Here is a 22,296-nt window from a genome sequence, read left to right as displayed (position 1 = left end):
ATCCACCTACGATCTCTGGTCCTCAGACAAACCAGCCCAAGGAACATCTCACCAATTTTAAATCAGGCCTCTCTTTACTCTCTTCTCCAACCTTTCACTATCCCTCAGCCTCTTTCTCCTTTCAATCTTGGCACCACCTTTCAATCTCTTCCTTCTCCTAATTTCAGTTCCTTTCCTTTTCTGGTAGAGACAAAGGAGACACGTTTTATCTGTGGACCCAAAACCCCGGCGCCGGTCACGGACTCAGGAAGACAGTCTTCCCTTGGTGTTTAATCACGCGGGGACGTCTGCTTGATAATTCACCCACGTTTTAGAGGTGTCTGACCACGCGGGGATGCCTGCCTTGGTCCTTCACCCTTAGCGGCAAGCACCGCTTTTCTGGGGGGCAAGCACCCCCCACTTCTCTCCATGTCTCTATACCCCTTTTCCACTTTCCTGGGTGGCAAGCACCTCACATCTCTTCTCAACTTTCCTGGGGGGCAAGTACCCCCACCTCTTCTCTCCATGTCTCTACCCCTTTTCCACTTTCCTGGGGGGGCAAGCACCTCCCACCCCTTTCCCACTTTTCTGGGGGGCAAGTACCCCCCACCCCTTTTCTCCATGTCTCTACCCTCTCTTTTCTCTGGACTTGCCTCCTTCACTATGGGCAAACTTCCACCCTCCATTCCTCCTTCTTTTCCCTTAGCCTGTGCTCTCAAGAAGTTAAAACCTCTTCAACCCACACCTGACCTAAAACCTAAATGCCTTATTTTCTTCTGCAATGCCACTTGGCCCCAATACAAACTCGACAGTGGTTCCAAACAGCCAGAAAACAGCACTTTTGATTCTTCCATCCTATAAGATCTAGAAAATTCTTGTCGTAAAATGGGCAAACGGTCTGAAGTGCCTGACATCTAGGCATTTTTTTACACATTAGTCCCTCCCTAGTCTCTGTTCCTAGTGCAACTCGTCCCAAATCTTGCTTCTTTCCCTCCCGCCTGTCCCTTCAGTCCCAACCCTAAGAGTCTCTGAGTCTTTTGAATCTTCCCTTTCTATGGACCCATCTGACCTCTCCCCTCCTCCCCAGGCTGCTCCTCGCCAGGCCAAGCTAGGTCCCAATTTTTCCTCAGCCTCTGCCCCCCCACCCTATAATCCTTCTATCACCTCCCCTCCTCACACCCAGTCTGGTTTACAGTTTCGTTCTGCGACTAGCCCTCCCCCACCTGCCCAACAATTTCCTCTTTAAAAGGTGACTGGAGCTAAAGACATAGTCAAGGTTAATGCCCCTTTTTCTTTATCCCACCTCTCCCAAATTAGTTAGCATTTAGGCTGTTTGTCATCAAATATAAAAACCCAGTCCAGTTCTTGGCCCTTTTGGCAGCAACCCTGAGACGCTTTACAGCCCTAGACCCTGAAAGGTCAGAAAGCCATCTTATTCTCAATATGCATTTTATTTTATTACTCAATCTGCTCCTGACATTAAATAAAGCCCCCAAAATTAAATTCCAGCCCCCAAACCTCACAACAGGACTTAATTAACCTCTCCTTCAAGGTATACAATAATACAGTAGAGGCAGTCAAGTAGCAATGTATTTCTGAGTTGCAATTCCTTGCCTCCACTGTGAGACAAACCCCAGCCACATCTCCAGCACACAAGAATTCCAAACGCCTGAACCACAGCTGCCAGGGGTTCCTCCAGAACCTCCTCCCCCAGGAGCTTGCTACAAGTGCCAGAAATCTGGCCACTGGACCAAGGAATGCCTGCAGCCCGGGATTCCTCCTAAGCCATGTCCCATCTGTGCGGGAACCCACTGGAAATCGGACTGTCCAACTCGCCCAGCAGCCACTCCCAGACCCCCTGGAACTCTGGCCCAAGGTTCTCTGACTGACTCCTTCCCAGAGCTTCTTGGCTTAGCAGCTGAAGACTGACGCTGCCCAATTGCCTCAGAAGCCTACAGGACCACCACAGATGCTTTGGGTAACTCTTACAGTGGAGGGTAGGTTGGTCCCCTTCTTAATCAATACGGAGGCTACCCACTCCACATTACCTTCTTTTCAAGGGCCCGTTTCGCTTGCCTCCATAACTGTTGTGGGTATTGACGACCAGGCTTCTAAACCTCTTAAAACTCCCCAACTCTGGCGCCAACTTGGACAACATTCTTTTATGCACTCCTTTTTAATTATCCCCACCTGCCCAGCTCCCTTATTAGGTCAAGACATTTTAAATAAATTATCTGCTTCCCTGACTATTGCTGGGCTACAGCCACACCTCATTGCCACCTTTTCCCCCAGTTCAAAGCCTCCTTCACATCCTCCTCTTGTATCTCCCCCACCTTAAACCACAAGTATAGGACACCTCTACTCCCTCCTTGGTGACCAATCATGCACCCCTTACCATCCCATTAAAACCTAATCACCCTTATCCCACTCAACGCCAATATCCCATCCCACAGCACGCTTTAAAAAGATTAAAGACCGTTACCACTCGCCTGCTACAGCATGGGCTTCTAAACCCATAAACGCTCCTTACAACTCCCCCATTTTACCTGTCCAAAAACCGGACAAGTCTTACAAGTTGGTTCAGGATCTGCACCTTATCAACCAAATTGTTTTGCCTATCCACCCCATGGTGCTAAACTCATATACTCTCCTATCCTCAATACCTCCCTCCACAACCCATTATTCTGTTCTGGATCTCAAACATGCTTTCTTTACTATTCCTTTGCACCCTTCATCCCAGCCTCTCTTTGCTTTCACTTGGACTGACCCTGACACCCATCAGGCTCAACAAATTACCTGGGCCGTATGGCCGAAAGGCTTCACAGACAGCCTCCATTTCTTTCAAGTCTTCCCATTTCTCCATTTCAGTCAAGCCCAAATTTCTTCCTCATCTGTTTACCTATCTTGGCATAATTCTCATAAAAACACACGAGCTGTCCCTGCTGATTGTGTCCGACTAATCTCCCAAACCCCAATGCCTTCTGCAAAACAACAACTCCTTTCCTTCCTAGGCATGGTTAGTGCAGTCAGAATTCTTACACAAGAGCTGGGACTGCGCCCTGTAGCCTTTTTATCCAAACAACTTGACCTTACTGTTTTAGCCTAGCCCTCATATCTGCGTGTGGTGGCTGCTTTTGCCTTAATATTTTTAGCGGCCCTCAAAATCACAAACTATGCTCAACTCACTCTCTACAGTTCTCATAACTTCTAAAATCTATTTTCTCCCTCCCACCTGATGCATATATTTTCTGCTCCCCAGCTCCTTCAGCTATACTCACTCTGCTGAGTCTCCCACAGTTACCATTGTTCCTGGCCTGGACTTCAATCCAGCCTCCCACATTATTCCTGATACCACACCTGACCCCCATGACTCTATCTCTGTGATCCACCTGACATTCACTCCATTTCCCCATATTTCCTTCTTTCCTGTTCCTCACCCTTAACACCCTTGGTTTATCGATGGCAGTTCCACCAGGCCTAATTGCCACTCACCAAAAAAGGAAGGGTATGCTATAGTATCTTCCACATCTATCATTGAGGCTACCGCTCTGCCCCCCTCTACTACCTCTCAGCAAGCCAAACTCATTGCCCTAACTCGGGCCTTCATTATTGCAAAAGGACTACACATCAATATTTACACTGACTGTAAATATACCTTCCATATCCTGCACCAGCATGCTGTTATACAGGCTGAAAGAGGTTTCTTCACTACGCAAGGGTCCTGCATCATTAATGTCTCTTTAATAAAAACACTTCTCAAAGCCACTTTACTTCCAAAGGAAGCTGGAGTCATTCACTGCAAAGGCCATCAAAAGGCATCAGATGTCATTGCTCAGGGCAACACTTACTTACGCTGATAAAGTAGCTAAAAAAGCAGCCATCAAAAGGCATCAGATCCCACCACTCAGGACAATGCTTATGCTGATAAGGTAGCTAAAAAAGCAGCTAGCATTCCAACTTCTATCCCTCACGGCAGTTTTTCTCCTTCTCATCTACCCACTCCTACCTACTCCCCCACTAAAACTTCCCCCTATCAATCTCTTCCCACACAAGGCAAATGGTTCTTAGACCAAGGAAAATATCTCCTTCCAGCCTCACAGGCCCATTCTATTGTCATCATTTCATAACCTCTTCCATGTAGGTTACAAACCGCTAGCCTGCCTCTTAGAACCTCTCATTTCCTTTCCATCCATCTTAGAAATCTGTCCTTAAGGAAATCACTTCTCAGTGTTCCATCTGTTATTCTACTACTCCTCAGGGACTGTTCAGGCCCCCCACCCTTCCCTACACATCAAGCTCAGGGATTTGCCCCTGCCCAGGACTGGCAAATTGACTTTACTCACAGGCCTCAAGTCAGGAAACTAAAACACCTCTTGGTCTGGGTAGACACTTTCACTGGATGAGAAGAGGCCTTTCCCACAGGGTCTGAAAAGGCCATAGTGGTCATTTCTTCTCTTTTGTAAGTATAATTCCTCAGTTTGGCCTTCCCACCTCTGTATAGTCTGATAACGGATCAGCCTCTATTAGTCAAATCACCCAAGCAGTTTCTCAGGCTCTTGGTATCCAGTGAACTAATGGTCTTTTTAAAACATACCTCACCAAACTCAGCCACCAACTTAAAAAGGACTGGACAATACTTTTAAGACTTTGCCTTCTCAGAATTCAGACCTGTCCTCAGAATGCTACAGGGTACAGACTATTTGAGCTCCTGTACGGATGCTCCTTTTTATTAGGCCCCAGTCTCATTCCAGACACCAGACCAACTTGGACTGCACCCCAAAAAACTTGTCATCCCTACTATCTTCTATCTAGTCATACTCCTATTCACCGTTCTCAACTACTCATAAATGCCCTGCTCTTGTTTACACTGCCGGATTACACTGTTTTTCCAAGTCATCACAGCTGATAGATATCTCCTGGTGCTATCCCCTTAACTCTTAAAGTAAATAAATAATCTTTGCTGGCAGGGCTATGAGGAACCTCCTTAGGCACTCTCTAATTGGATGCCGTGGGTCCTCCCAATTCTTAGTCCTTTAATACCTGTTTTTCTCCTTCTCTTATTCCGTTTAGTTTTTCGATTTATAGAAAACCATATCCATGCCATCACCAATAATTTTATACGACAAATGTTTCTTCTAACAACCCCACAATATCACCCCTTACCACAAAATCTTCCTTCAGCTTAATCTCTCCCACTGTAGGTTCCCACGCCGCCCCTAATCCTGCTTGAAGCAGCCCTGAGAAACATCGCCCATTATCTCTCCGTACCACCCCCAAAAATTTTCACCGCCGCAACACTTTACTACTATTTCATTTTATTTTTCTTATTAATATAAGAAGACAGGAATGTCAGGCTTCTGAGCTCAAGCTAGGCCATCATATCCCCTGTGACCTGCAGGTATACATCCAGATGGCCTGAAGCAACTGAAGATCCACAAAAGTGAAAATGGCCTGTTCCTGCCTTAACTGATGACATTACCTTGTGAAATTCCTTCTCCTGGCTCATCCTGGCTCAAAAGCTCCCCCACTGAGCACCTTGTGACACCCTACCCCTGCCTGCCAGAGAACAACCCCCTTTGACTGTAATTTCCCTTTGACTGTAATTTTCCTTTACCTACCCAAATCTTATAAAACGGACCCACCCCTATCTCCCTTCTCTGACTCTCTTTTCGGACTCAGCCTGCCTGCACCCAGGTAATTAAAAAGCCTTATTGCTCACACAAAGCCTGTTTGGTGGTCTCTTCACAGGGACAGGGGAGAAACTGGGGAGGCTGAGGCAGCAGAATTGCTTGAACTTGGAAGGCGAAGGTTGCAGTGAGCCGAGATCATGCCATTGCACTCCAGCCTGGGCAACAAGAGCAAAACTAAAAAAAAAAAAAAAATATATATATATATATATATATATATATATATATATATATGCAAAAGGCAAGAGAACAATCTAACAACATTGCTATACAAGATTCACAAGAGTAAACTGTTCAAAAAGCAATGTTCCGCAGCTAGTAAATCTAGCACTTTTAGTCCTTTCTTGAGAGCTGACACAGATACCAAGAATCGTAACAGTTGCCTGACTTTTCTTATGTCAGGTGTCTAACCCATGAACATGTCCAATGCCTCTTCTTTCCAGAACCTGGTCTCAACAAAGCAATATTTAGAAAACAACAGGAGCATTAGACTATCAAAAAGTAATTCACCAGTAGTACAAGAAGCCCAAATATGCCTCATTGTGCTACTTTATCCATACACAATCCGGAAAAAAAAAAAAAAAAAATGCATCCTAATGTTTAAAATAGAGTTACCACAGTAACAAAGTGAACAGTTAAGAAGCAATGAACTTAATCAATGCGAGTCATTGTTAGAAAGATTATCCCTTGAGATAAACCTCTCAGTGCTAAGATTATTGCTATTTATCTGAAGTATTTTCTGAAAAGCTAAGAATAACTGACTGAGGGCTTCAGATCAATGAGGTGTTTTTTGGTTTTTTTTTTCTCCTTTCAGTGAGCTAAAACTCCCAGTAGACCTAAGCTGTACTTTTAATCATGACATTAATCGATAACAATTACACCCAAGAGAATGCCATCATAGGTTTCCCAGGAAATCTCATAGGGCTTAAAGTGCTAAATTGTAGAAATAGTCAATATTATGTGTTATTAAAATAGAATTCAGGTTGGTTTCTTCCTATTTCCCTACAGCAGAATTATGGTGCTCTAGACCTAGAAATGTTGGTATAGTGTTTCTCAAATTTTAATAGGCTTAAGAATAACATGGATATCTTGTTAGACTATAGATTATCATCCAGTTGGTCTGCAGTGTGGTCTCTGATCTGCATTTCTACAACCTCCTAGGTATTGACCATGCTGCTATTAATAGTAAGCAGGGAACACCTGCAGTAGCAAGATGCACACACATTGGCTGAGGGATACTAAGAGGGATTTGACCATAACAGAGAGATTTTACTTCTAGATATTTCATCCTAAGTTGTCCTCCTTGCAAAATAACAGAGAAAAATGGCAATACTTAACTTACATCAAAGAGCAGCATTTTCTAAATGCATTACAAAAAAAGAAAATCAATTATCTGGTATATCAATAGGTGTTGCCAGAAAAATAGAATGCTAATAGAAAGCTGAATGAATGGTCATACAACTGAGCTAAATGAAATTAAGTCATAACAATGGCTAATAGTTGTTGAGCACTTACTATGGGCCAAGAATTGTTCTAAATCCATAATGTAGAATAACTCCTTTAATCTTCACAGCATCTCTATGAGGTGGGAACTAGAGCATTGCATTTTTCAGATGTGGAAAGGTAGGCAAGAAGAGGTTTAAAAACTTGTCCAAGTTCACAGTGCTAGTGAGCTGATGGGTGGTAGAGCCAAGAACCAGGATTCAACCCTTGGCAGGCTGCCTCCAGAGCATGGGCTCTGCTCTCTAGAACATAAGCACTTTTCATTATTAACAGAAAGTATGATTCACCACAAAGTGATGTAAGTACTTGTAAGTTGCCAATGAAGGGAAATATGCAATGAGGAGGAGAAAAGAAAACTTAAGTTATGGCAAGACAGAGCATGAGAACAAGCCAGAGAAGGGAAAAACAAGAAAGTGGAAGTAATTGTTAATGAAATAATAAATGTAGAAGAGTGTACTGTAGTAGCGGAGACATCACCCACCCAGACATAGATGCGCTAAACAGATCAATCTGCTTGGCAAATAAATGTCCAGGAGAGGAAAGCAAGGCAAGACCCGGATCTCATCAACCACTGGAGGACACAATTTATTTCCACCAAATATACTGAAAAGCTCTCAATCACAAGAGCCATGATTATTCTTATGTTAAATATGCAATTTACAGATTATCCAGGCCCATTGCTGGGTCTCTTTCTTCTTCCTACAGGATGGATTGGATATTTTGCTTCTAACTAGCAACTTTGTGAAAGTGAGTAAGGACAATTCAGTTTATTTTGATCTCATTCTGAGATTGGGCAATAAGCTTGGGAGAAGGAGATGAAAGGACGCAAAGATAGATGTGTACCCGCCCCCCACCCGCTACACCCTTGTTCTGCTCTCTAATCTTTGCACATACCAGAGATTTCGTAAGTTCTGTGAGTACCTGGTTTTCTGCACGTACCAGAGATTTTGTTTTGCACATACCAGAGATTTTGTAAGTTCTGAGGCAAGGTCACAAGACGTGTTTAAGTAAGATAAACTCTTGCTGCCATAAACCTGCTCTCCCGCCTCAAAGTTTGAACCAAAATATCAGAAATGGCAGGAACCAATCATAGTTTGCCAAATCGCTTTGTTCAAACTCCAGCCAATCATACCTCTAATTTGTATAATGATTCTATGCCTACTTTCCTTAGACTATATAACATTGTTCGGAGCTCAGTGGGGGAGCTCTCCTGCCCGTCTCGTTTCACGAGCAAGTGAGAGCTCCAGGTTCGAACCTGTAATAAAGATCCTTGCTGCTTAGCTTTGACTCTGGACTCTGGTGGTCTTCTTCGGGGAATAAACGGTCTGGGCATAACAAATGGGGGCTCGTCCGGGATTTCCCCCAAGCCCACCAGACCCCCAAGTCAACGGATCTTAATCTGTAGGTAAGCCGGCTTTGTCACTGTCTCTGTCTTTGTCTCTGTCTGTCTCCCTGAAATTTCACGAAATCCGTAATCTGTAATCTGTATTGGTCTGTTCTGTAAGTGGCACGGTCTTGGCGGACGCGCTAGAAGACAGCCACTCGGGACTGGTGGGAGACGTTCCCCAGTGCCCATCTGGGGGCCTCCATCCTTGGTTGCCCCATCTGACTCAGGTCGGAAGTCCGACACGCGCTCGCGAAGGCTCATCGTTTCTCACTGTCTGTCCCGTTATTGTTAAGTGTTAAGTGTAAGTCCAAAACGAAACATAAAACCTTTTCTTCCCCTTCCAGGACCGGACCTGTCGGATACTCCCCTCTGCTTCACACTCATTTTCGTCCCCCCTTCTCTTTGTAGGAGCAGTCCAAAGATGGGCAACAACCAGAGCACGCCGCTCTCACTCCTTGTTACCAATTTTAAGGATGTGAAGGCTCGGGGGCGTAACTTAAGCATAGAACTAAAGAAGGGAAAGCTAGTTACTTTTTGCCATGTGGAGTGGCCCTCTTTTGGCGTAGGGTGGCCCTCCGAAGGAACTTTCTGTCTCTCTATTATTACTAAGGTAAAAACTAAGATTTTCCTGCCAGGGCAGTCAGGACATCCTGATCAAATTCCTTATATTCTAGTGTGGCAGGATCTTGTGGAAAACCCACCACCCTGGATAACTCCATTCATCCCTGAGCCCTGCAAAGTCCTAGTAACGCGACCTACAAGACAAAAGACTCCCTCTGCTCCCTCGGCCCCTGTGCTGCCGGACAGCCAGGACCCCCTAACGTTAGAACCCACATTTCCCCCACCATATCCGCACCTTATCCCGCAGGACCCAGTCCCCCAGGGTGGTGCTTCCATAGAGGGAAACCGAGAAGCGGAAGCAGCCGAGAGCGAAAGTAACCTGGGGAGGCCGGCCGGCCGAACACGAGGCCGCGTACAGCGGGACCAAGCTTCCCGACTCCCTGACTCCACTGTAGCCCTGCCTCTCAGAGAAATAGGATCGCTCGATGATACCGGGCTCTCCCGTCTCATGTATTGGCCTTTTTCCACCAGTGATTTATACAATTGGAAGTCCCAAAGTGCTCGGTTCTCAGATAATCCCAAAGATCTAACCTCGTTGTTAGACAGTGTCATGTTTACTCACCAGCCGACCTGGGATGACTGTCAACAGCTCCTCCAAATCCTGTTCACAACGGAGGAGCGGGAAAGAATCCAAGTTGAGGCCAGAAAACTGGTTCCAGGAGATGACGGCCAGCCAACTGCAAATCCTGACCTCATTAATGCGGCTTTCCCTTTGACCCGGCCCAGATGGGACTACAACACGGCAGAAGGTAGGGGACGACTGCTCATTTATCGCCAGACTCTAATGGCGGGTCTCCGGGCTGCAGCTCGCAAGCCCACCAATTTGGCTAAAGTATATTCTGTGTTACAAGGTAAGACAGAAAGCCCCGCTGTGTATTTAGAGAGATTAATGGAAGCCTTCAGACAGTTTACCCCTATGGACCCGGAAGCACCGGAAAATCAGGCAGCGGTAGTAATGTCCTTTGTAAACCAGGCAACACCAGATATTAAAAGAAAACTCCAGAAATTAGAAGGTTTAGAGGGAAAGCAGATTCAGGACCTCCTTCAGATGGCCCAGCGAGTTTATAATAATAGGGATACTCCAGAAGAAAAACAGTTCAAGGCAACCAAAGAAATGACCAAAGTCTTAGTAGCAGCTTTCCCCCAGGCAGGAAATGGCCAAAACAGAAAGCAGAAAAAGCAAGGCCCTAGGCAAGGATTAGAAAAAGATCAGTGTGCTTATTGCAAGGAACGTGGCCACTGGATTAAAGACTGCCCAAAGAAACGGAGACCAGCTAACCCTACCTCCGTACTCGTTACCCAGGACTCTGACTAGGGAGGACGAGGTTCGGACCCCCTCCCCGAACCCAGGGTAACTTTGCAAGTGGAGGGGTCCCCAGTTCGCTTCTTGGCCGATACTGGGGCGGAACGCTCAGTCCTAACCAAAGCAATTGGAAAAATGTCTAAGAAAACATCCTGGGTGCACGGGGCCACAGGCATCAAAAAATACCCCTGGACAACCCAGAGGACTGTAGACTTAGGAACGGGAAAAGTCTCCCATTCCTTCCTAGTCATCCCAGAGAGCCCCTGCCCTCTACTAGGGAGGGACTTGCTGACAAAGATGGGGGCCCAAATCCGCTTTGAGCCAGAAGGGCCAAAGATAACTGATTCCCAAAACAGGCCAATATCTATCCTGACTGTCACCTTAGAAGATGAGTACCGACTCCATCAAGAGCAAAAGCCCCCCGATCAGGGAATTGACTCTTGGCTCCAGCGTTTCCCTGAAGCGTGGGCAGAAACTGGGGGCTTGGGGCTAGCTAAACATCGACCTGCCATATTTGTGCCAGGGACGGACCCGGTTCGGGTTCGGCAATATCCTATGCCCCTGGAGGCAAGAGAAGGAATTACGCCCCATATCCGCCGACTCCTAGACCAGGGAGTCCTACGGGCTTGCCACTCATCCTGGAATACTCCACTGTTACCTGTTCGTAAACCCAACAGTACGGACTACAGGCCAGTACAGGATTTAAGAGAAGTTAATAAAAGGGTCATGGACATACATCCCACTGTGCCCAATCCATACACCCTTCTGAGTGCCTTACATCCCAAAAAACAGTGGTATACCGTTCTTGATCTAAAAGACGCTTTCTTCAGCCTTCCTCTGGCTCCCAAAAGTCAAGAACTCTTTGCATTTCAATGGACGGATCCTGAGAGGGGCATCAACGGTCAGCTAACATGGACCAGACTGCCACAAGGGTTCAAGAACTCGCCAACCCTGTTCGATGAAGCCCTTCATGAAGATCTGGGTGAGTACCGGCGGCAACACCCTGAAATAACTCTTTTGCAATATGTTGATGATCTCTTAATAGCGGCCAGGTCCCCGGAAACTTGTGTTCGAGGGACTGAGGACCTCCTGAAGACTCTGGGGGAGCTAGGCTACCGAGCCTCAGCAACAAGGCTCAGATCTGCAAGTCGGAGGTAACTTATCTGGGGTACCTATTAAAAGGGGGGCAACGCTGGCTAACCAAAGCCCGAAAGGAAACAGTCCTACGCATCCCTAGACCCCAGTCAACACGGCAAGTGAGAGAATTCCTGGGGTCGGCAGGGTTCTGTAGGTTATGGATACCCGGATTTGCTGAGTTAGCCAAGCCCCTATACCAGGCAACAAAGGAACGGCAGCCCTTCAATTGTACGGAAGAGGCTGAGCTGGCCTTTCAGCAAATCAAAACTGCCTTGTTATCAGCCCCCGCGCTGGGGCTCCCTGATGTCTCCAAGCCCTTCCACTTATACGTGGATGAAAGTAAGGGTGTTGCAAAAGCCGTGTTAACACAGTACCTAGGCCCCTGGCAGAGGCCAGTTGCCTATTTGTCAAAAAAATTAGATTCAGTGGCTGCTGGCTGGCCACCCTGCCTCCGGATAATCGCGGCGACCGCCCTAATGGTCCGAGACGCTGATAAACTTATCATGGGGCAAGAGTTGCGCGTTATAACCCCGCATGCCATTGAAGGCATCCTCCGGCAGCCGCCGGACCGATGGATGAGTAACGCCCGGCTCACCCACTATCAAGGACTGCTGTTAAACCCCCTCAGAATAACTTTTCTGCCTCCAACCTCTTTAAACCCTGCTTCACTGCTGCCAAATCCAGACTTGGACGCCCCGTCCCATGAGTGCACTGAGATACTGGCTCAGGTGCATGGGGTGCGGGAGGACCTGCAAGATCGTCCGCTCCCCGACACAGAACTCACCTGGTTCACTGATGGCAGCAGCTATGTCCACCAAGGCCAGCGGTATGCAGGAGCGGCTGTAACGTCAGAGACTGAGGTAATCTGGGTGGAACCCTTGCCTCCAGGGACATCGGCCCAAAGAGCCGAACTGATAGCCCTTACACAGGCCCTCACCCTAGGGGCAGAGAAAAAACTAACAGTATACACGGATAGCCGCTATGCTTTCGCTACTGCGCACATACATGGGGCCATCTACAGAGAAAGGGGGCTATTAACAGCCGAAGGCAAAGAAATAAAAAACAAGCAAGAGATCCTAGCTCTATTAACTGCTTTGTGGAAACCAAAGAAATTGGCTATCGTACATTGCCCTGGGCATCAGAAACCAACTACGCCAATTGCTCGAGGCAACTTCTTAGCCGACCAAACCACAAGGAGCATAGCAAAAGCTCCCAGTCAGCTCCTCGCGCTCCAGCTCCCCGATCCTGGCCCGCGAAATTTGCCATGTTTTCCCGACTATACCGAACAGGATCGCGAATGGATGAACACGCTTCCCCTAAAACAGGTTAAAAATGGGTGGTGGACTGATATAAATGACCAAACCATCCTACCAGAAAAATTAGGACGGCAGGTGTTGGAACACATCCACCGGACAACCCACCTGGGTGCCCGGCGAATGATGGACTTAATCAGGCACGCCAAGTTTAGAATCAGGCGCATAGCTGAACTGGCCAGTGATGTCACAACAAATTGCAAAGCCTGCCAACTAAACAACGCTTGCCCCCAAACCCAGACCACCGCAGGAATTAGGTGTAGAGGAACTAGGCCTGGTATCTATTGGGAAATAGACTTTACTGAGATAAAGCCTGGAAAATATGGGTATCAGTACTTACTTGTCTTTGTAGATACTTTTTCAGGATGGACAGAAGCGTTCCCAACTAAGAGAGAAACTGCTCAGGTTGTAGCAAAGAAAATTTTGGAAGAAATCCTCCCCAGGTATGGCTTTCCCGTCCAAACAGGGTCAGACAATGGACCAGCCTTCGTTGCTAAGGTAAGTCAGGATTTGGCTTCCATTCTGGGGGCAAATTGGAAATTACATTGTGCTTATAGGCCCCAAAGCTCAGGACAGGTAGAAAGGATGAATCGGACTCTGAAGGAGACCTTAGCTAAATTGACCATGGAGACTGGCGCTAATTGGGTAGTACTTCTCCCCTACGCTCTGTTCCGGGCCCGAAATACCCCTTACAGACTAGGCCTCACACCATACGAAATCATGTATGGCAGACCCCCACCCCTGGTCCCCAGTCTAAAAGATGACTTACTCAAACCTGAAACTGAAAATGTCTCTGAGCTCCTGTTCTCCTTACAAGCCTTACAGAAAATTCACCAGGAAATTTGGCCCAGACTACGAGAACTGTACGAGGCAGGACCTCCGCCGACGCCTCATCCGTTCCAGCCGGGAGACTGGGTCCTAGTCAAGCGCCACCGGCAAGAAACTCTTCAACCCAGGTGGAAAGGACCACTGCAAGTACTCCTGACTACTCCCACCGCTCTCAAAGTAGAAGGCATCGCTTCGTGGATCCACTACACACACGTCAAACCAGTGGACCCAACATCCGACCTTCTCGAGCCGTCTGGAGCACCGGTTACATGGACTGTAGACAAAGCTAAGAACAATCCCTTAAAGCTAACCTGCGCCGTCATCCCCATAGCTGTAACCATGTCTAGCTTACCTATGCTTTTATGCCTTATGCATCTGACTCTCCTCACTGCTGCGCCATCTAATCCCTATGTCTGGAGGTTCTGGCTCTATGAGAACAAAACTCACCCCGGGGAAACCCCCCAAGCGGGTAAACTGCTAGCTAGCGCAGACTGCCCCCCCTCAGGGTGTAATACTATAGTTTACCTCAATTTCACTAGGTTCCAGATTGCCCAACCAGCAATACCCATGATCTGTTTTGAATATGATCAAACTGAATATAATTGTAAAAATTATTGGTGGCACCAGAGTGCAGGTTGCCCATATAGCTACTGTAAGACGCACTCTGTCCGATACTGGAGGGAACGACAAGGGTGGTATTTTTACAAAACTGAGTCTCCCGTCACTTACACTTGGATAATTAGAGACCCATGGGACTCTCGGTGGACAACCCCACAACATGGGGGAGTATATTACTCATCAACTAGTACCTGGCCCAGTAGCCATTTATATCTGTGGAGAAGTCTAGTCCAGATTCAACCCTTAATCCACACACAAATCCACAGGCAAGAAACCAAGCTATCACAAGACTTGCAGCCCTTCTCCTGGCTAACTCTATTACGGGAAGGGCTAGCATTCGCCAACCTCACTGGTTTAGGCGACCTGTCCTCTTGTTTTATGTGTGCAACCCTAGGAAGACCACCATTAACGGCTGTTCCTCTATCCTCCCCTCCCACAAACTATACAGGTTTTAACTCATCGATAGTCACGATACCCGATGTAGCCCTGTACCGTGACCCATACCAAGAGAAATACCCCTATTGTTATTCGGCATTTAGCAACAGCCTCTGTAACCAATTGGCTACATACCCTAATAGTCCCATATATGCTCCCCCTGGTGTGTTATTCTGGTGTAATATGACTCTGTTAAAAACTCTGTCCAAAAGCATCTCTGACGGACAGTTGTGTATCCCTGTTACCCTAGTTCCCCGACTGACACTGCTAACCCCGGCAGAGTTCATAGGCTGGGCAGGGACCGCCCCAACTAAAACTGCGCGACATAGACGAGCAGTTTTTCTACCACTAATTGCCGGAATATCCTTAACCACCTCTGTCGTCGCAGCGGGGTTAGCAGGAGGGGCCCTACAACACTCCATGATAGAAAACGACAAGCTGTTACAACAATTCTCTGTTGCTATGGAAGACTCCGCCTATTCCCTAGCCTCCCTTCAGCGGCAGCTCACCTCCCTAGCACAGGTCACCCTTCAAAACCGCAGAGCCTTAGACTTACTCACGGCTGAGAAAGGAGGTACCTGTATGTTCCTCAAAGAAGAATGCTGTTTCTATATAAATGAGTCAGGGTTAGTTGAGGAGAGAGTCCAACGCCTACACGAACTAAGCTTAGAAATGAAAAAGCAACAATTCACTACAGCCGCTAACAATTGGTGGAGCTCTTCAATGTTTTCCCTTCTGGCACCCCTTTTAGGCCCCCTAATGTCTTTACTACTTCTATTCACTATAGGCCCCTGTGTGGTAAATAAAATTTTACAATTTGTCAGAGAAAGGTTTGATACCATCCAACTAATGGTCCTCCGTAGCCATCACCAGCCTCTCCTGCACCCAGAAAGTGAGGCTATATTATAAGACTCTGGAAATCCAAGATTGGACATCCAGTTACTTATGAGAAGGGAGAAATGAAAGAACACAAAGATAGATGTGTACCCACCCCCCACCCGCTACACCCTTGTTCTGCTCTCTAATCTTTGCACATACCAGAGATTTCGTAAGTTCTGTGAGTACCTGGTTTTCTGCACGTACCAGAGATTTTGTTTTGCACATACCAGAGATTTTGTAAGTTCTGAGGCAAGGTCACAAGACGTGTTTAAGTAAGATAAACTCTTGCTGCCATAAACCTGCTCTCCTGCCTCAAAGTTTGAACCAAAATATCAGAAATGGCAGGAACCAATCATAGTTTGCCAAATCGCTTTGTTCAAACCCAGCCAATCATACCTCTAATTTGTATAATGATTCTATGCCTACTTTCCTTAGACTATATAACATTGTTCGGAGCTCAGTGGGGGAGCTCTCCTGCCCGTCTCGTTTCACGAGCAAGTGAGAGCTCCAGGTTCGAACCTGTAATAAAGATCCTTGCTGCTTAGCTTTGACTCTGGACTCTGGTGGTCTTCTTCGGGGAATAAACGGTCTGGGCATAACAGAGATTATGCTGTGAAACTGATTAAAATACAACCTTATTAATCCTAGATTTCAATGAACCCTCTGCCTGGCATTCAGGTTGCTGGAGGAAAAAAATACACCAGGTAGATCCAATCTGAAATATGTAGTCTGAATCTGAAAACAGCCAGTGCATTATGCAGATTACATTACAGGTCAGGCAGAACGATAAATAAACAAAGTAGCTGTTTGGTTAGATGAGCATTGGAAAATGGTTCAGACTGTTCAAGCAAGTATTAAAACAAAAAGCTAACCTTGAAAACTCCTGAAGTATGCAGATTCCTGAAACATTCTACTGAAAACTTAAATGAAAGAAAAAGCTTAACTGGAGACAAAGCACTGCCTGTAAGCATCCTGAAGGCATCAGATTTGCAAATGTATTTACAGGCACCAAAACAGACATACTTTTGCAACTGAAACAAGAAGGTCCTTTGGTCTCAAAGATTGAAATGTTACAAAAACGTGCCAGGAATACATTGAATGTGTTACGGATTCAGTTCAGACCACAACAATAAAAACAATAAAACCATATTGTCGCAATATGGCAAGTCACACAAATTTTCAGGTTTCCCAATGCATATAAAAGCTATGCTTACCCTATACTGTAGTCAATTAAGTCTGCAATAGCATTATGTCTAAAAAAAAAGTCCACATGCCTTAAAGAAAAAAATACTTTATTGCTAAAAAATGCTGACAATCGTCTCCAGTGATCTCTTGACAGGGGATGATTTCAGGGTGAAACTGTTCCACCTCAGATCATCAGGCTGTTATGAGAATCTAATGCCACCGATCTAACAGAAGGCCAGAAAGCAGAGCTCAGACGGTAATGCTCACTGGCCCACCACTCAACTCCTATGGTGTCTATGGTTTGAGGTTTGGGGATTCTTGATCTAAGTCTTCAGGGAGCCCTAATCTCTTTGCCAGTGGAGAATCTAGTCTCGATACTGATGGCTGCTGATTGATCAGAGTGGTGATTGCTGAAGGCTGAGGTGGCTGTGTCAATCTCCTCTTTTTTTTTTTTCAATTGAGACAGGGTTGCACTCCATGGCTCAGGCTGGAGTGCACTGGCAATTTCTTGGCTCACTGCAACCTCTGCCGCCCAGGCTCAAGTGATCCTCCCACCTCAGCCTCCCAAGTAGCTGGGACTACCAGTGTATGCCACCATGCCTGGCTAATTTTTGTATTTTTTTGTAGAGATGGGGTTTCACCATCTCATTGTCCATGCTGGTCTCACACTTCTTGAGCTCAAGTGATCCACCCACCTCAGCCTCCCAAAGTGCTGAGATTACAGATATAAGCCACCACACCAAGCCAATTTCTTTTATTTTCTTTCTTTTTTCTTTTTATTTTTTTGAGACAGAGTCTTGCTCTATCTCCCAGGCTGGAATGCTGAGGCATGATCTCGGCTCACTGCAACCTCCACCTCCTGGGTTCAAGCACTTCTCGTGCCTTAGCCTCCCGAGTCGCTAGGATTACAGGCGTGTGCCACCAAGACTGGCTAATTTTTGTACTTCTAGTATAGACGGGATTTCACCATGTTGGTCAGGCTGGTCTCAAACTCCTGGCTTTAAGTGATTCGCCCGCCTTGGCCTCCCAAAGTGCTAGAGTTACAGGAGTGAGCCACCGTGCCTGGCCCCAGCCAATTTCTTAATGTAAGACAACAATGATGTTTGCTGCATCAATTGACTCTTCATGAAAGATTTCTCTGTAGCATGTGATGCTGTTTGATCGCATTTTACCCACAGTAGAATGTCTTTCAAAATTGGAGTCAATCCTCTCAAATCCTGCCACTGCTTTATTAATTAAGTTTATATAAAACCCTAAATCCTTTGTTGTCATTTAAATAACGTTAACGGAATCTTCACCAGCAGTAGATTCTATCAAAAGAAATGACTCTATTTTTCATCCGTAAGAAGCTGTTAGTCATCCATTCAAGTTTAATCATTAGATTGCAGCAATTCAGTCCTACTTTCAGGCTCTACATTTTTTTTTTTTTTTTTTTTTTGAGACGGGAGTTTTGCTCTTGTCGCCCATGCTGGAGTACAATAGTGTTGTCTCAGCTCACTACCACCTCTGCCTCCTGGGTTCAAGCAATTCTCCTGCCTCAGCTTCCCAAGTAGCTGGGATTACAGGCGCCTGCCACCACACTCAGCTAGTTTTTGTATTTTTTGTAGAGATGGAGTTTCACCATGTTGGCCAGGATGATCTCGAACTCCTGACCTCAGGCAATCTGCCCATCTTGGCCTCCCCAAGTGCTAGAATTACAGGCGTGAACCACCTTCAGGTTCTACTTCTAATTCTAGTTCTCTTGATAGTTTAACCACATCTGCAGTTACTTCCTCTACTGAAGTCCTGAACCCATCAAAGTCATCCATAAGTGTTGAAATCAACTTCTTCCAAACTCCTCTTAATGTTACGGTTTTAACCACCTCTGATGAATCATGAAGATTCTTAATGGCATTTAGAATGGTGATTCCTATCCAAAATGTTTTCAATTTACTTTGCCCAGATCTATCAGAGAAATCACCTTATCAATGGCAGCTGTAGCCTTATGAAATATATTTCTTAAATAATAACACGTGAAAGTTGAAATTACTCCCTGATCCATGGGCTGCAGAATGGAGTTCTATTAGCAGCTATGAAAACATTTAACTCTGGTCCATTTCCACCAGAGTTCTTGGGTGACCAGGCGCATTGTCAATGAAAAACAACATTTTGAAAGGAATCTTTTTTTTCTGAATGGTAAGTCTTAACAGTGGCTTAAAATATTCAGAAACCACGCTGCAAGCAGATGTGCTGTTACACAGGTTTTATTCCATTTATGGAGCACAGACAATAGATTTATCATAAATCTTAAAGGCCCTAGGATTTTCAGAATGGCCAATGAGCACTGGCCTCAACTTAAAGTCACCAGCTGCTTAGCCCCTAACAAGGGAGTCAGCCTCTGGTTTGAGGCTTTGAAGCCAGGCATTGACTTCTCCTCTCCAGCTGTGAAAGTCCTAGATGCTTCTTCCAATAGAAGGATGTTTTGTCTTCATTGAAAAATTGTTATTTAGTGAAGCCACCTTCATCAATGATCTTAGCTAGATCTTCTGGATAACTTGCTGCTGCTTCTACATCAGCACTTGCTGCTACAACTTGCCCTTTTATGGCTTCTTTCTATAAACCTTATGAAACAAACTCTGTTAGCTTTCAGCTTTTCTTCTGTAGGTTCCTCACCTCTCTCAGCATTCACAGAATTGAAGAACATTAAGACCTTGCTCTGGATTAGGTTTTGGCTTAAGGGAATGTTGGGGCTGCTTTGATCTTCTATCCAGACCACTAAAACTTTCTCCCTATCAGCAATAAGGCTGTTTTGTTTTCTTATCATTTGTGTGTTCACTGGAGTAGCACTTTTAATTTCCTTCAATAACTTTTCCTTGGCACTCACAGTTTGGCTAAGTGTTTGGCACAAGAGGCCACACCTTACTAAGCTTAATCATTTATAGCTTTTGATTTACAATGAAAGACATGTGATTCTTTTTTTTTTAGACAGAGTCTCTGAAAGTGCAGTGGTGCGATCTCGGCTCACTACAAGCTCTGCCTCCCGGGTTCATGCCATTCTCCTGCCTCAGCCTCCCGAGGAGCTGGGACTACAAGGCGTCCACCACCGCGTCTGGCTAATTTTTTGTATTTTTAGTAGAGACGGGGTTTCACCGCGTTAGCCAGGATGGTTTTGATCTCCTCACCTCGTGATCCACTCTCCTCCACCTCCCAAAAGAGCTGGGATTACAGGTGTGAGACACCACACGTTGCTGTGATTCTCCCTTTCACTTGACACTTAGAAGCCAGTGTAGAGTTATTAATTGGCTTAATTTGAATATTGTTGTTTATCAGGGAATAGAAAGGCCTAAAGAGAGGTAGTGAGATGAGGGAACAGCCAGTGGATGAACCAGTCAGAACACACACACTTAAGTTTGCTGTCTTACATGGGCACAATTTTTGGTATATCAAAACAATTACAGCAGTAATTACAAAAATCACTCATCACAGATCACCGTAAAAATATAATAAAAGTTTGAAATATTGTGATAATTACCAAAACATGACACAGAGACTTGAAGTGAACATGTGCTGTTGGAAAAATGGCACCAATAGACATGCTTGATGCAACGTTGCCACAAACCTTGAATTGAAAAAAAAAAAAAAAAACAAAAAAACACAATCTGCAAAGGACAATCAAGTGAACAGCAATATACAGATGTGTGCCTGTATGTATTCTTCGCCGTCACCTCAGCACCTCTAATGTCAGGTTTTAAGGTAATGCAATCTAATTTTCTTATGCTAATAGTTCAATCTACATTTACAAACTTTTCAAATATTTTATCTAAATGTTTTCTATCAGCATGCTCCTTTTTATAAGAATCCTTCATTGTTCCAAGACACAAATCATATCCCTTTGAATTCCAGATGAAAACATTTTAGGCCTATTTAGGATTTATTTCAATAGATATGTATACACATGTAAAGCAGTTTCAATGTTATATAAAAATACACTTCATTGGTCTTATTGTGGTGACATTAACTTGGCACTCAAGAAAATGCTTCCAGGTGGCAGGCACCTGCTCTGGCTTTAAAATGCCAACCTCAAAACCTATAGTCAGGCACCAAAATGGGGAAGTGCAACAAACTACGTATTTCAGCACCTAGCAGTTTTGGCAGCTCATTTGGAACTGGTTATTGCCAGCTGGGCATTTTGCCATTTCCTTGAGGCAAAATTAAAGTGGAAGATGCAAGGGTTTTATTGTAATTTTCCACCACATATTTATATCATTATGGGTTTTGTGCTGCTCTAGTCCCCACACAGTCTCACTGAATATCTTCTTATTATGTCACTGAGATTTGAAGCAAATACAGGATGATGCAGTGAAAACAAGTGGGCACTGTGTATAGTAAATGATTGCTGAAGATAACACTATGCTTATCAGAATGGGCTACATCATTTGCAGGGCCCCTTGTTCACAAAGCAGAGGAAAAGTGCCATTAAAGGTACTAAAATATCAAGTGTTTTCCTTTCTTCCACAGCTTCCCCTCAACCTGCCATGGTGTTATTTGCTACTTGATGTTGACATCCTTCAGGCACAGGGATATCTGCACAATAAATGCAGACCTTCCAGAGTTCTACCCCACATGCCCACCCACCGCTCACATAAACTGCCCACTGGCTAGCAGCTGAGTTCTCTCTCCTTCCAGCTGCCAGAGCAATGCTCTGTGCACCACCCAGGAGAGGTGAGCTGGGCATCTCCCTTTCCACACACAACTCTACTACGCAAGCCCACAAGCAGAAGAATGACCCCCAGGAGCACTACAGTCCCTACACAAGGATGCATTAGGTATCTAGTTCAGAAGTCAGAGGTTTGCCCCACTGAGGCACCACGGTGGCACTCCTAGAAGTTATGGTCACATCAATGCTCTGTTCTAAGACCTGTGGGGCTCTTGCTTCAGACCCTGACCCTCTCTGCCAGGGGCTGAGGACAGCAGCAATTGTTGCGCAGGATCAGGGAAGGAGGCCAGATTGGGCTTGTGATCCTCAGTGGTGGGGAAGCCAGAACTGGACAACAGCACAAATGGTCACCTGAACTAAGGCTTCAAGTCTTGGGCATGCTCCATTATCCCACCAGACTTCACTTATAAAACATAAATACAAATATAAAATCAAGGATTTCAAGACAGGAAATTCAGAGCATTACACCCCAAACAATTGTTCTCATCACTGAGTAATGAAGCCAGTGCTGATGCCTAAGAACCCAAGGCCTGTGCCCACTTCTTTAGCACATGTACTAAAATTGGACAATAGAGAGATTAGCATCGTACCTACACAAGGATGGCATACAAATTTGTTATGTGTTTCATATTTTTATTTTATATAACTAAATACACACACACACACACACACACACACACACACACACACACACCCAAAACAGAACACACAAAACTTGGGAAATC

At 45.4% G+C, this 22,296-nt stretch overlaps 1 protein-coding gene and 1 non-coding gene across 3 annotated transcripts in view; one reads left to right on the top strand and one right to left on the bottom strand.

Moving 5' to 3' along the window:
• Positions 1-22,296, bottom strand: part of LOC105477914 (protein kinase D1) — a 373,044-nt gene that overhangs the window by 230,670 nt on the left and 120,078 nt on the right. The window lies entirely within an intron of this gene.
• LOC112425979 (U6 spliceosomal RNA) lies at positions 22,104-22,206 on the top strand. Its single transcript, XR_003017211.1, has one exon. It is a non-coding gene; the product is annotated as a U6 spliceosomal RNA (small nuclear RNA).

The sequence above is a fragment of the Macaca nemestrina genome, chromosome 7 (assembly GCF_043159975.1).
Source record: "Macaca nemestrina isolate mMacNem1 chromosome 7, mMacNem.hap1, whole genome shotgun sequence".
Classification (NCBI taxonomy): domain Eukaryota; kingdom Metazoa; phylum Chordata; class Mammalia; order Primates; family Cercopithecidae; genus Macaca; species Macaca nemestrina.
This window is presented reverse-complemented; position numbering and strand designations above follow the sequence as displayed.